Here is a 12,265-nt window from a genome sequence, read left to right on the forward strand (position 1 = left end):
TCCTTCCTTCCTTCCTTCCTTCCTTCCTTCCTTCCTTCCTTCCTTCCTTCCTTCCTTTCTTCTTTTGGATTTTTGAGCCAGGGTTTCTCTTTAGCTTTTGGTTCCTGTCCTGGAACTAGCTCTTGTAGACAAGGCTGGCCTCAAACTCACAGAGATCTGCCTGCCTCTGCCTCCTGAGTACTGGGATTATAGACGTGTGCCACCACCACCTGGCTAAAGATTTAATTCTTACAATCATTTTCTGTTTATTTTTCTTCATGGTCTGAGGTACAGGTAAGCTTATTCTTTCCATTTCATTTCTAGTTTCTTGGTACCATTGTTGAAAGGCTATATTTTTCCATTTTGTGTTATTGGTATCTTTATAAAAATTAATAGACCATAGGCATATAACGTTATTTTTGGATTTTCTGTTCCATTCCATTGGTTTGTAAGTCCATTTCCTTACTAGCTATGTGTTTTCTTGACTACCATTGTCTTATAAAAGAGCTTGAAATAAGGAAAAAAATATTTGAAGTAAAAAACTTAAAATGATGACTTGTTCATTTGTAATCAGAGTTTCAGAGGGTTTGTCTGACATGAAAAGGAGACTATCACCTGGTAGAGGCTAAGAAGAAGATAAAAAGGAGACAGAAAGGTGCCAGATGTAAGACATCCCCTAAATGCCTGAGTTGATTGATCTCCTTCCTCCAGCTAGGTTTCACTTTCTAAAGCCTCTGGACCCTCCCCACAGTTGAGAACATAGGCTTTGATGCATAAGCCTGTGGACAGGATTTCATAATTAAACCATCACAGATATTAACAGTGTAAATTACATAAAAATAATATTTTTTAAAGAAGAGCACTCAGCAAAGCATGCCTTCAGTTGAATATTTAAAGTGAAGTCAGAATGATAAACTAAAATTTCTAATTCAAGCTCTTTAAAATGCATACATGCAATTGCACAAAAATAGTGCTTACTACTCTCATGGGAGTTGGGGAGTCCTGAATGAGCTTTTGATCCAAACATATGTAAATCATTCATTTTCCAGAGGGCTTTTTGGTATACTTTGCAGTTGGTAAGACCTACAGAATATGATATTTGCTTGAAGCCTCAGAAATACTGTACAGCTGCTTATTTCAGCATATCGAGCAAGCACATCATCAACTGCATAATATATTGAATTTGTAAAATGACAAAATTATTTACAACTATATTCTCTTAAATTTTCATGCAAACTCCCTATAACCTTCATCTTCTATTTCATTCATTCATCCATTAATCTGAAATTTATTATACTTCAAAGATGAAGATAGATAATGAGAATTGGCCTGTCTATCAAAATGTAATTATCTGTACACAATGCATTGCATTGATTAAAGAAATAACAGTTACTTGAAAAAATACTAGAATCACCTCACAATCTATTTGTGAAAATGAAAGTATTTGCATACAAGGTAGGAGCTACCATTTAGATTTTTTGGCCTTTATTTCTTTAGCTAATGAAAGTAATATTGCTTTAATGAATAAGGGATATATTAAAAACACAGATATTAGTGGTGATATCTATAAGCTTTGATTCATCTTTCCGTGTGATTTTTTTGTATTATCTTTAGAAAATCTATGCAGATTTGCTTGAGAGAGATGATTCTATATTTACTTTATAATTATTTTATGACACATTATACTTTACTGTTTGAAAATGGCATAACATCATTGCATTTCCGACAAATCAACATTTGGCAAGTGTTTTTGTGAATTTATGTTATGTGATAGAAGGTTATGAAATCTTTGTTTTTCATCTCCTTCAGCGATATTAACTTTAATTGAAAATTTATATATCATAGAAACCGCCAGTAAGTCTGTCAATGTTCTTAAAACAGCCACAAACAAACAGTAGGTACCCGAAACACATATTTTAAAGTCATGCTCTAAATTTCAAGAAAACTTTTGCTTGAATGTACAGAGTCAAGGAATGAGTCACAGTTTATGCACTAGTCCTGATTGACAGAGCTCCAAAAATGACACCTCCTCTAAGCTCGTCACTGAGGAATGTAGGAGCCATAATTGTATCTTTAAAGCCACTATTATCCTGAAGACATGATTTCCCAAGCATTTCACATCATAAAGCATGAAATATGACAAAGTGTTTGGAACACTCCTGTGAAAATGGACATGCCTATCCATGCCTGGAGGTGACCCTTCTCACCTGATTACCTCACATGCTCAGGAGGACATCGTCAGCAAGGAATGTCTAATTCAGTTATTCAGCAATACGCCATGAATTCCCCAAACACATGAAGGAACTATGAATAGACAACATATTACTTTAAAAAGATACATCATGATATGCATTTTTGGACAGGATGAACCAGGTTGAGCAACTGCCTTCTCTAAGTCATTTGCAACCCATATACTACCCTGGGGAACCTGCCTGGGTTAGGCTTTGCAGGAAAACAGAATCTTACAGTGTTTTCATAAGGTTTTGAAGGCTGGCTGAACACACTTACCTTCATTTGTCTGTCAGAGTCCCCAAGCTAACCACCTGGAGGTTCCAGCTTTTAAGCTGTGTTGAAATAGGGACGGCGGCAGGGCTGCGTCCCCGGCACCCGGCCGCCCGCATGGCTAGCTTATGCCCAAAAATAATTACACGGAAACTGTATTCTTTCAAACACTGCCTGGCCCGGATAGTTCCAGTTCCTTATGGCTAGCTCTTACATATTGTTCTAACCCATTTCTAATATTCTGTGTAGCCCACGAGCTGGCTTACCAGGGAGGATCTTAACCTGCGTCTGTCTGGAACGGGAGAACCATGGCGACTCCTCACACAGCTTCTTTTTCCCAGCATTCTCCTCTGTCTACTCCGCCTACCTAATTTTCTATCCAATAAAATGGGCCAAGGCAGTTTCTTTATTAATAAGAAATCACTCCCACATCATTTCCCCTTTTTCTGTTTAAACAAAAAAGAAAGGCTTTAACTTTAACATAGTAAAATTACATATAACAAAACAGTTATCAAGTAAGAATTACAGTTACAATATTTATATCTATTTTATCTCTTATCATAACTAAGGAAAACTATAACTAACCATTCTTCAACTCCATCAAAGACTCCAGAAGGATATAATATTACCTATCAAACAAGAAATAAGAAAACTCTAGAAATGACAGAGACATCTCGCTGCCTGGACAGTCACCCAAAGTTCCTCTGTACCGTTGGGGCATCCATCTTCGGCCTACAGGCCCATAGTATCCAGCAGACATTCTCATCAAGCAAGAAATTCCAAAGACAGTTCAGTCACTTTTTGCTGTGTCCTGCAGAATGTCTCACAGACTCTTTCATGAAGCAGGAACCCCAAAAGGTCATCTCACCTTTAGGCAAGTTCAGCAGTCCTCTCTCTGCGGGTTCTCTGTGTCCAGTTTATGCAACAGTCCAGGCAAGAGCAGTTTCTTGCCCAAATGGCTATCAAACTCCATAAGGATTCTCTTCGATGCCCATCTTCCTCTTGAAATAGATTGGTGCTGCCAGGAGCAAATGTGTCTCATTGTCATGAAAAACCCTAAGTTATTAAAATATCTTAAATGCCATATTCTGCAGCCTTTGAAAGATATGAAGAATGCCTATCTAACTAAAATATCTCTCTATATATCTAGAAAATCTAACTAACATGACTACAAGCTTAAGTATTAGCGATGATTATCCATTAACAACCTATATTTCCTAATTATACATTACATTTTTAAATGAACTACACAATCACAATACCTTAATCAAGATCAAAAATACATATACATATAACAAAATTGACCATAAAATCCATACCAATGCAAATTATTCATATCTATATCATATCCCCCTTTAAATGTAAAAGAACATTTATAAACAATATTTGGGAACATGGGCGTAGTTTTTTCTCTCCAAACTGCTTCCTGCTGAATAGGGGCGTCGTTAATTAGGTTGTTCATGATGTAACCTGTGTGCTAGTTTCATCTCAGTTGGCAATTGAGCGAAGCAATTTTTTGAGGGTGTTCACAGCAACCTTTCAGGAGGGCGTGGTCTATCATACCAAATCGGAATAGATGCAATCCACAGGGTCTCATCCTCTGCAAAAACAAAAGAAGACCCTCTCCAAAGCATCATATCCTTAGACCCAAATTCTGAAATCATAATACCCTCATGAAATCCATTTTGGTTTAGCTTGGCAGCCCATATAATGAAATGTCTCTCTGTACTTAGCTCCTTCACAGTCAAAAATTTTAAAGAAAACACAATGTACATAATCCAGACTCTCTGTGAATTTTCCATTTTTACGTGGCTTATTTTTCTTTATTTCTCTTAATCTATAACTATCTGTACTTCTGTACTCTGTCTCTTTAAAGACTTTACCCTTTTTCTTTTTAAGACATTAACTTTATTCTTTATATTCTTTTTCTTCTCTTTCCCAAGCCTACGTACATTCATCCAACAGTGTCTGAATCTGTTTTATTGTGAATCTGTAATTTTTTTACTATCCAGGAGCATTTCTTAAAATGTTAAGCATTTCTTAAAAACTTAAGTTGCACCATGTACAGGTAATACGGTACTGCCTGTGTCCTGCCCAGTCTAAACCTTAACTGCACGGTTTTAAGGTAATTACGGTAGTTCCTGCCTGAGATCAGCACAGTTCAGCATGGAGCAGCCGCTCCTGCCTCAGAGTCATTTGGTGCTTCTGAGCTGAGCACAGTTCCAGGCACACAGCAGTTCACATTGGAGCCGCAATCAGCAGTTTAATTCTGAGACTGAGTGTGCAGCACAGAAACTCTTTTCATCCAAGTTACAGCCAAATCTGACACGCAGAGCACTGCGCAGTCTGAAAACGCGTCTCTGTATGGCGGCAGGAATCCGCCATGCTCTTCCGCCTGCCTAAGCCTGATTCTGCCTTCTGCCCAGGTGCAGGCGGGGAGCGCTGAGCCATCGGCACGGTCTCAGAGCACTCTCCTCCGATCCCAAGCGGGAACACAAACATCCAGTCCCATAAAAGCCTTGAAATGCTTTAAAGCCAGAGTTCACGCTGGCAGTACAGCCCTATGAAGCCGCGCTTTAAAATGACGCAGCTTTTTTTCTGCTGCTATTGCTGAATCAGGAAATCTCTTTATGGCACGCCACCAACAGAGAGCAAAACTCTGTGTTAAACTCTGTTTCCCTTCTTTTTAAGCCCTCTCAGGTTTTTAAGTGGATTTAGCCCATCACGTCTGGGCGCCATCTGTTGAAATAGGAGCGGCAGGGCTGCGTCCCCGGCACCCGGCCGCCCGCATGGCTAGCTTATACCCAGAAATAATTACACGGAAACTGTATTCTTTCAAACACTGCCTGGCCCGGATAGTTCCAGTTCCTTATGGCTAGCTCTTACATATTGTTCTAACCCATTTCTAATATTCTGTGTAGCCCACGAGCTGGCTTACCAGGGAGGATCTTAACCTGCGTCTGTCTGGAACGGGAGAACCATGGCGACTCCTCACACAGCTTCTTTTTCCCAGCATTCTCCTCTGTCTACTCCGCCTACCTAATTTTCTATCCAATAAAATGGGCCAAGGCAGTTTCTTTATTAGTAAGAAATCATTCCCACATCAAAGCTGCTTTCCCCATAAAACCAACAAGCTTTTACAACTGAGCACTGTCCTCTATTATGCAAGGCAACCCAGCAGCCTTTTTCTTGTATACACTGCTTTTCTATTTACAGAGTAGCTTTGCTTGGTGGTTGCTTGTGCCTTTGTTTTTGCCTGGAAAACTAATTCCTCCTTTAACTAACCCATACTGATGGCTCAGATTTCCTGTGATATGGGTCATTTGTTTTCTCATGGGCTCTGCTATCTATCACATTCTCCTCTGGATTCTGAGTCTGTCTCTCTCACTGCTTCTCTTTCCTGCACGCCTACTCATGTCTCCTCACCAACTGGAGTAACTGTCCTTCTCTCAGAACTGCCTCTCGACTTTGTCACGACGTCATGCTGGTATGATAGGCATCTCACATGATCCTGATCCCCCATCACCATGTCAAAATATCAACCCCTCATGATCTGGGAAATCTCTCGATGAGCCACAATCCTCTTGAAGATGCCCTCTGAATCAAGGTTCTGTCCAATGCCAGTGCCCCTTATGTGTCTTCCATGGCTCACTCCTCTCTTTACCTACATCCTCCTAATCTGTAATCTTTACCTCCTTGGCTTGTGTACACTATTGGTCTGCTTTTATCAGGTCCTAGGTGTCTAGCTTTGGAAAGGAAGACCCTTCCCCAGTATCTTCTACCTACTTTTGGCCTGAACACTGGTATTCCTTTTCTGAACTCCTGTATTCCATTAACCCTGGGATCTTCCCATGTTAAACTGGATTCTGCCACTCCTCTTCCCTGCCTCTTCAAATCTCTTTCCTGTCTTGGACTCTGTGATATCATCAACCTCACCCCGCTGTTTTCTTTTCCGTATCTGACTTTCTTTTGAACCACAAACCAACTTCCAAATCATGACAGGGAGATTTGTTATTCGTTATGAATGCTCAACCTTAGCTTAGGCTCCTTTCTTGCTATCTCTAATGATTTAACTTCCTTCTCTTCATCTACTTTTTGTCTCAGAAGTTTTTATTTTTCTCTTTCTTTTTCTTTCTCCCCCCCACCCTCCTATTTTCTTGCTTCTTGTATCTAGCTGGCTGGTGGCATACTGCTTTTTGGACCCAGAATATGTCCCTTTTTTTTCTCTCCTATTTATTCTCTCTGCTCGCCAGCCCTGCATATCCCTGTATTCCTCTCCTGCCTAGCTATTGACTATTCAGCTTTTTATTATACTAGTTAGGTGCCTTAATCGGGCAAGGTAAAACAAATGTAATACATCTTTACATCGCTAACAAAAGCAGCACAAACAAATGTAACACACCTTTGCCTAGCTAAAATGATATTCCATAACACTTTTCATTTACTCGCCCCCCTCTCTCCCTCCCTCTCCCCCCCTTTACTATAATATGCCTTGACCTCAGTACAAACTTGATAATCAGTCTCAATGGCCAGAAAATAGGGTATTGACTTTCAAATTCTTACTGACCTTGATGACTTCTGCCAGCTCACTGGTCCTAAATTCCTTTTACTCATGCCTCTCTGTTCTTCATTCTCACCTTCCCCTTATGCCTTTTGCCATATACATTGAATCTTCTTGGCAATAAACAAAACTCTTCCTGAGACATACCATTATCTCAAGTATTCAAGAATCTCAGGATTCCCTCTCCCTTTGATTTAGACATAGAGGACATGGCAATCTCCTCTATCAAATCCTCCAGTACCATCAGTACTACCGCAATCTCCTCCTCAGCCTCCTCAACCGCTGACTCCCTCCTTACTCTCCCCATGCACATCATCCTCTATAAGTTCCATCATCTTCCTTCCTTACTGCCCCCTAACTTCCATGAGCACTGTTGCCTCGCTTTACTGCACTAGTGGCTCACACCCATATATGAACTGATAAACTTCACCAGTGGTTCACACCTGGGTATGATCTGATGGACTTGATTTCCTCAAAGTGTATTATGCTCATAGGCCTCTCTACATTCTGTCCCTTTCTCTTTTTCTGATGCTTCTCAAGAAGAGAAACATCTTGACTCTTTCTCGAATGACCTCAGTAATTTTTATCAGGATATTTAGGTATTTTACCCAGTCATATAACCTCACCTGGCAGCATGATCTCTGTCTTTCTTTTTTCTATCGTTAATGCATTAGAGAGACTCTGGACAGGTTCATGCAGATGATGTCTGCTATATTAATGATGACTTCCACACTGGGACAATTGTTATTCCTCATATTGATCCCTACTGAAACTGTTAAAACCAATGCATAAAATCAGTCCTCTGGCATGGAAGCCTTGGACAAAACAAATCTCTGCCTATTGGCAGTGCTCCAAAAGCCCTCCCGTGACCTAGTCAATTTTGACAAGTTAAGAGAGGTCACATAGAGGCCAGATGAAAATCCTGCCAAAATCCTCACCTGGATTACAGAGCTCTACTTTATAAGATAGGCTCAAATGCTCAAGAGGGCATGCTTGTTCTCGATGCTCATTTTTCCTTTCAGCACCAGACTTCATAAGAAAACTAAAGAGGCTGGATGGTAGTATACAAACCCCTCATAGAGATCTGTTTAATGTCATTTAAGGTGCTTAATAGAAGGGAGGAACAGAAAAACGCCAAAAATGCCTTACATGTAGACAGAAATATTAACATAACCTAGCATCTGTAAAAGCACCCCCAAGGAAGACAGGGAACCAACAAACCTACCAGAGACCTGTTTTAAGTGTGGTAATGCCAGCCACTGGTTGAAGAACTACCTACCCTTCACCTCATCTGCCCCTGAATCCTGTGAAATTGTGGAAAGGCAGTCAGGACACTGGAAGGTCAACTGTGCCTCTTTGACTTGTCATGGTAGGCCTTCTCCTGTCCCTATCACCAACCTTTTTTGTAAGATTTGTTTGAAAGTCTCTTTCCCACAGAACCTCAGCTCATTCTGGACAGTTCCACACTTGATCATCTTCTTTATACCAGAATGGAAGCTAAGCTTCAAGAAGTCACTAATTGGATAATTTGCTGCAGCCCAAATGAGCTTCAGATTCTTTTTCTGATGAGTACGATTGTCAGTCAACAGGACCTCTAAAGCTTAAATTTTCTCTCTTTCCTTATATTCCTAATGACACCTAATATGGGCTCCTTCTTCCCCTTCCTGAAAGGAATTTTCTCTGTTTCCAACCATTCTGGCAAGGCGGCAAACATGGACATTTAAGATATACTCTATCCAAACTAAGTCCATCCTTAATTCCACCTTCTGTGGAATTGTCACTTAGAGATGGGCGACAATCTCTTGATCTCGATGGGTGACATTCTCTAGATCTCTAGAGACAGCCTTCTAAACCACGGTTAAGATCTTTGAACAACCAGGATCTAATCGATCTAATCTAGATTTGAAAGTTTCTAAACTTAGAGACCTCTTTTTTAACTCCACCTCATAGATGACCACACTAAATCATTTCCTAGCCCTTTTCTACCAATATGATAGTGAGAAGAGGTCTTCAACACAACCTCTTGCTTCCTCTTGACTGCAGCAATCTTCTCTGGTGTCCATACTCCTTTCAAATGTGAGTATATTTTAATACTTCCTGTAAACCCAAGGTCATTTCTGCCTCTTCATCTATACCAGTGCCTCCAAACTCCCTGGAGACTTCCAGGGATTTTCTGTTCAACAAGGTCAATCAGACTTTCCCTCATCTATTGCACCAATATCAGAATTTCAAAACCCTTACTAGGGGACCCTCTTCTAATGTCACTCCAAACTCTATCTTTGTTTAAAAATATTCACTTCTGATCCCTGATTCCCAACTTTACTAGTTGGTGTGGGAGGTCCTTTTGTCTATGTGTTGATTCTATTGGTTAATGAATAAAGAAAACTGGCTTGGCCTATAGCATGGTAAGAGGAAGGCAGAGTGAGGAGAAGTCATGGATCCGCCACCTGAGACAGACGCTGGGAACTTTAGCAGGTAAGCCACAGCTACGTGGCAATATACAGAATAACAGAGATGGGTTAGTTTAGGATATAACTTTAGCCAGAAATATGCTTAAGCTATTTGCCAAACAGTATTGTAAATAATATGATTTTCTGAGTGGTTATTTTGTGGCTGGGCAGCCAGGATGAACAAGCGGCACACTTCTCCAACAATTAGTTCCTTGGCTCACCCTTTACAATGAAAAAAAAAACTATATACTCTTCATAACAACACACACAGACTCACACAAAGAGACACACATGGGCAGTGGACCTTCACTTATGACTGGAGTCACCCTGGCACTCTTGGTGGCTACTACTGGCCTGACCAAGGGTGGATTGTGTCATAGTCTGTATCTATTTCAGCAGATCTCCACTCAGATAAGAGATAATATCCAAGAATCTATTTCAGCCTTGCTAATCCAAAAACAGCTTACCTCCACAGCCTTCATGGACCTGCATAACTGAAGGGTCCTTGACTTGATGACTGACAAAAAAGGAGGCATTCATCTCTTTCTCAGTAACGTTTTTACAATTGTAAATCAATCTGGTCTGGTAGAAGATGAATTAAAATTTCCTTGCTGGAATGCAGAATATGACCCCTGGGAAATGACTCTAGTGCAGAACTCTTACTATGTTTTTTGGGGGGGCTCATGGCATATGCCCTTCCTTGGTCCACTGATTTCTATCCTCCTCATACTAATGGTTGCTCCTTGTCTTTTCAGATTATTCCAGGAAAGAATGAATGCCCTGACATGATGATTAGTGAACCAAATACTTTTGATGGAATTTCCTTCTAATACTGATTCTTGGCTTGAAGTCCTGTTTTGGACCACCATTCCAGACCCTTCTTTTTGACATCCCTTTATATCTATAAGTAGCTGGAGGACCACCATCTACCTTTATCATCAACAAAAGAAAGGTTATATCACAATATGGGTCCCAAAATGCCAGTGGTGATGATAAAGTTTTAGAGTGGCATCCCAACTCCTATGTGAGTTAGATTGTTCTAGGAAACAGAAACCTAAAGCATTTCTCAGAAGCCATTAATGACTGGCAGAATATTCCTACCTGCTACTGTCAGCCCCTCTTGTCTGAGAAGTTCTCATACTAACAACCTGGTTACAACAGCTTTCCCCTTGCCAAATATCCACATAATCCAACAAGCTTTTATAGCTTTGTGCTGTCTTTCACTATCCAATCAGTTTTTGCTCTTCATAAACTGCTTTTCTTTCCATGGAGTGGCTTTGATTGATTATTTCATACTGTGCCTACTTAAACACATAGCTTTCCATTTTTATGTTGTTGATTATTATTGTTCTGTGAAGGGTACTTAATGAGTGAATCCCTGTTAATAATCATAGATACAGAAGACAAGTGAAGGCATTGGAAGCTATAAGCAGCTGGTAAAGTCTGCAGGAGCAACTCCCTAATGGCAATTGTCATATCCTGACTTGAATTCCAGGTCCTTTACCTAGTTTATATCTGAACCAAATTATTCATTCTTTCAATGAAGAATCACAGCTCCTAAGCTTTGGATCTCCTATAAAAGCTGACACAGTGCCTTTTACATAGTGTGGATTCACAAGCTGGGGAACAATGAAAATTAAATTTAAGTTTTTCCCCCAAGTGTATGTATGTGGTGTATACATTTGTGTGTGTGTGTGTGTGTGTATGTACATGTGTGCCATTGTATATGAGTGAGGGTCCTTGTATATATCATCACAAACATTCATTTACACTATTATATCTTTTTCTCATAGGAAAGCATTGAATTTCTAGAGAAAATAACATTTTTATTTGACAGATATTTGTTATATTTTATGGAGTTCAAGAATCTATTTTGAGCTATGGAAAAAAATACATTCAGGTACCTGACCTTGAAGTCCATGCAGTCTGCTGGAAATGGCATCAGACGTCAACACATTAAATAGAGGCTTGTGCTGTGGCTCCTACTAGGAATATGGCACTCACATGCAGAGATTTCTGAGAGAACCCCCTACAGCGAGAATGTTCACTGAAGTCTTCTCTGAGGAATAGTTGTTCAGGTATTTGTGACCTTTGTATTTGTGAGGCAATTTAAGTACAGGTATTCACAAGGATGACCCCAGCTAAGATCCTAAGCAATAGCCAAAAAAGTGTCTAAATTGGCATTCACTTATAATCAGATTAATGACTACCTTAATTGCCATCATAGAACCTACATTCGGCAACTGATGGAAGCAGAGGCAGAGATCTACAGCTAAGCTCCAGGCTGAACTTTGGGAGTCCAGTTGAAGAGAGGGAGGAGTGATAATATGAGCAAAGGGATCAGGATCATGATGGTGATATCAATAGAAACAGCTGACCTTAGCTAGTGGAAATTCACTGACTCCAGACTAACAGCAGGGGAACCTGCATAGGACCAAACTAAACCCTCTAAATGTGGGTGACAGTTGTGTGGCTTGGGCAATCTGTGAGGCCTCTGGCAATGAAACCAGGATCTATCCTTAATGCTTGAACTAGCTTTTTGGAGTCCATTCTTTATGGAGGGTTATTTGTCTCAGTCTAGATACAGGGGAGATAACTTTGGTCCTGTGACAAAATGATGTGCCAGATTCTGTTGACTCCCCATGGGAAGCCTTACCCTCTCTGAGTAGTGGATGGTGGTGGGATGATGGAAAGGTAGGGGACGTGGGGGGAAGGAAGGGGTAAATGGGATTGGTATCTAAAATTAGAAAAGATTGTTTTAAAAATAATATAT

At 40.2% G+C, this 12,265-nt stretch overlaps 2 long non-coding RNA genes across 2 annotated transcripts in view; one reads left to right on the plus strand and one right to left on the minus strand.

Annotated features, from left to right (window-relative positions):
- Nucleotides 1-2,639: 2,639 nt before the first annotated feature.
- LOC126510617 (uncharacterized) overlaps nucleotides 2,640-12,265 on the minus strand; it is a 56,800-nt gene continuing 47,174 nt past the window's right edge. The window contains exon 2 of the long non-coding RNA XR_007594448.1: nucleotides 2,640-3,743. This is a non-coding gene — a long non-coding RNA (uncharacterized lncRNA). The remainder of the gene's footprint in view (nucleotides 3,744-12,265) is intronic.
- LOC126510618 (uncharacterized) overlaps nucleotides 3,735-12,265 on the plus strand; it is a 56,024-nt gene continuing 47,493 nt past the window's right edge. Inside the window, exon 1 of the long non-coding RNA XR_007594449.1 lies at nucleotides 3,735-3,934. This is a non-coding gene — a long non-coding RNA (uncharacterized lncRNA). The remainder of the gene's footprint in view (nucleotides 3,935-12,265) is intronic.

Source organism: Alexandromys fortis, unplaced genomic scaffold, assembly GCF_014885135.2.
Source record: "Alexandromys fortis isolate MF-2015 unplaced genomic scaffold, M_Fortis_MF-2015_v1.1 scaffold_85, whole genome shotgun sequence".
Taxonomy (NCBI): Eukaryota; Metazoa; Chordata; class Mammalia; order Rodentia; family Cricetidae; genus Alexandromys; species Alexandromys fortis.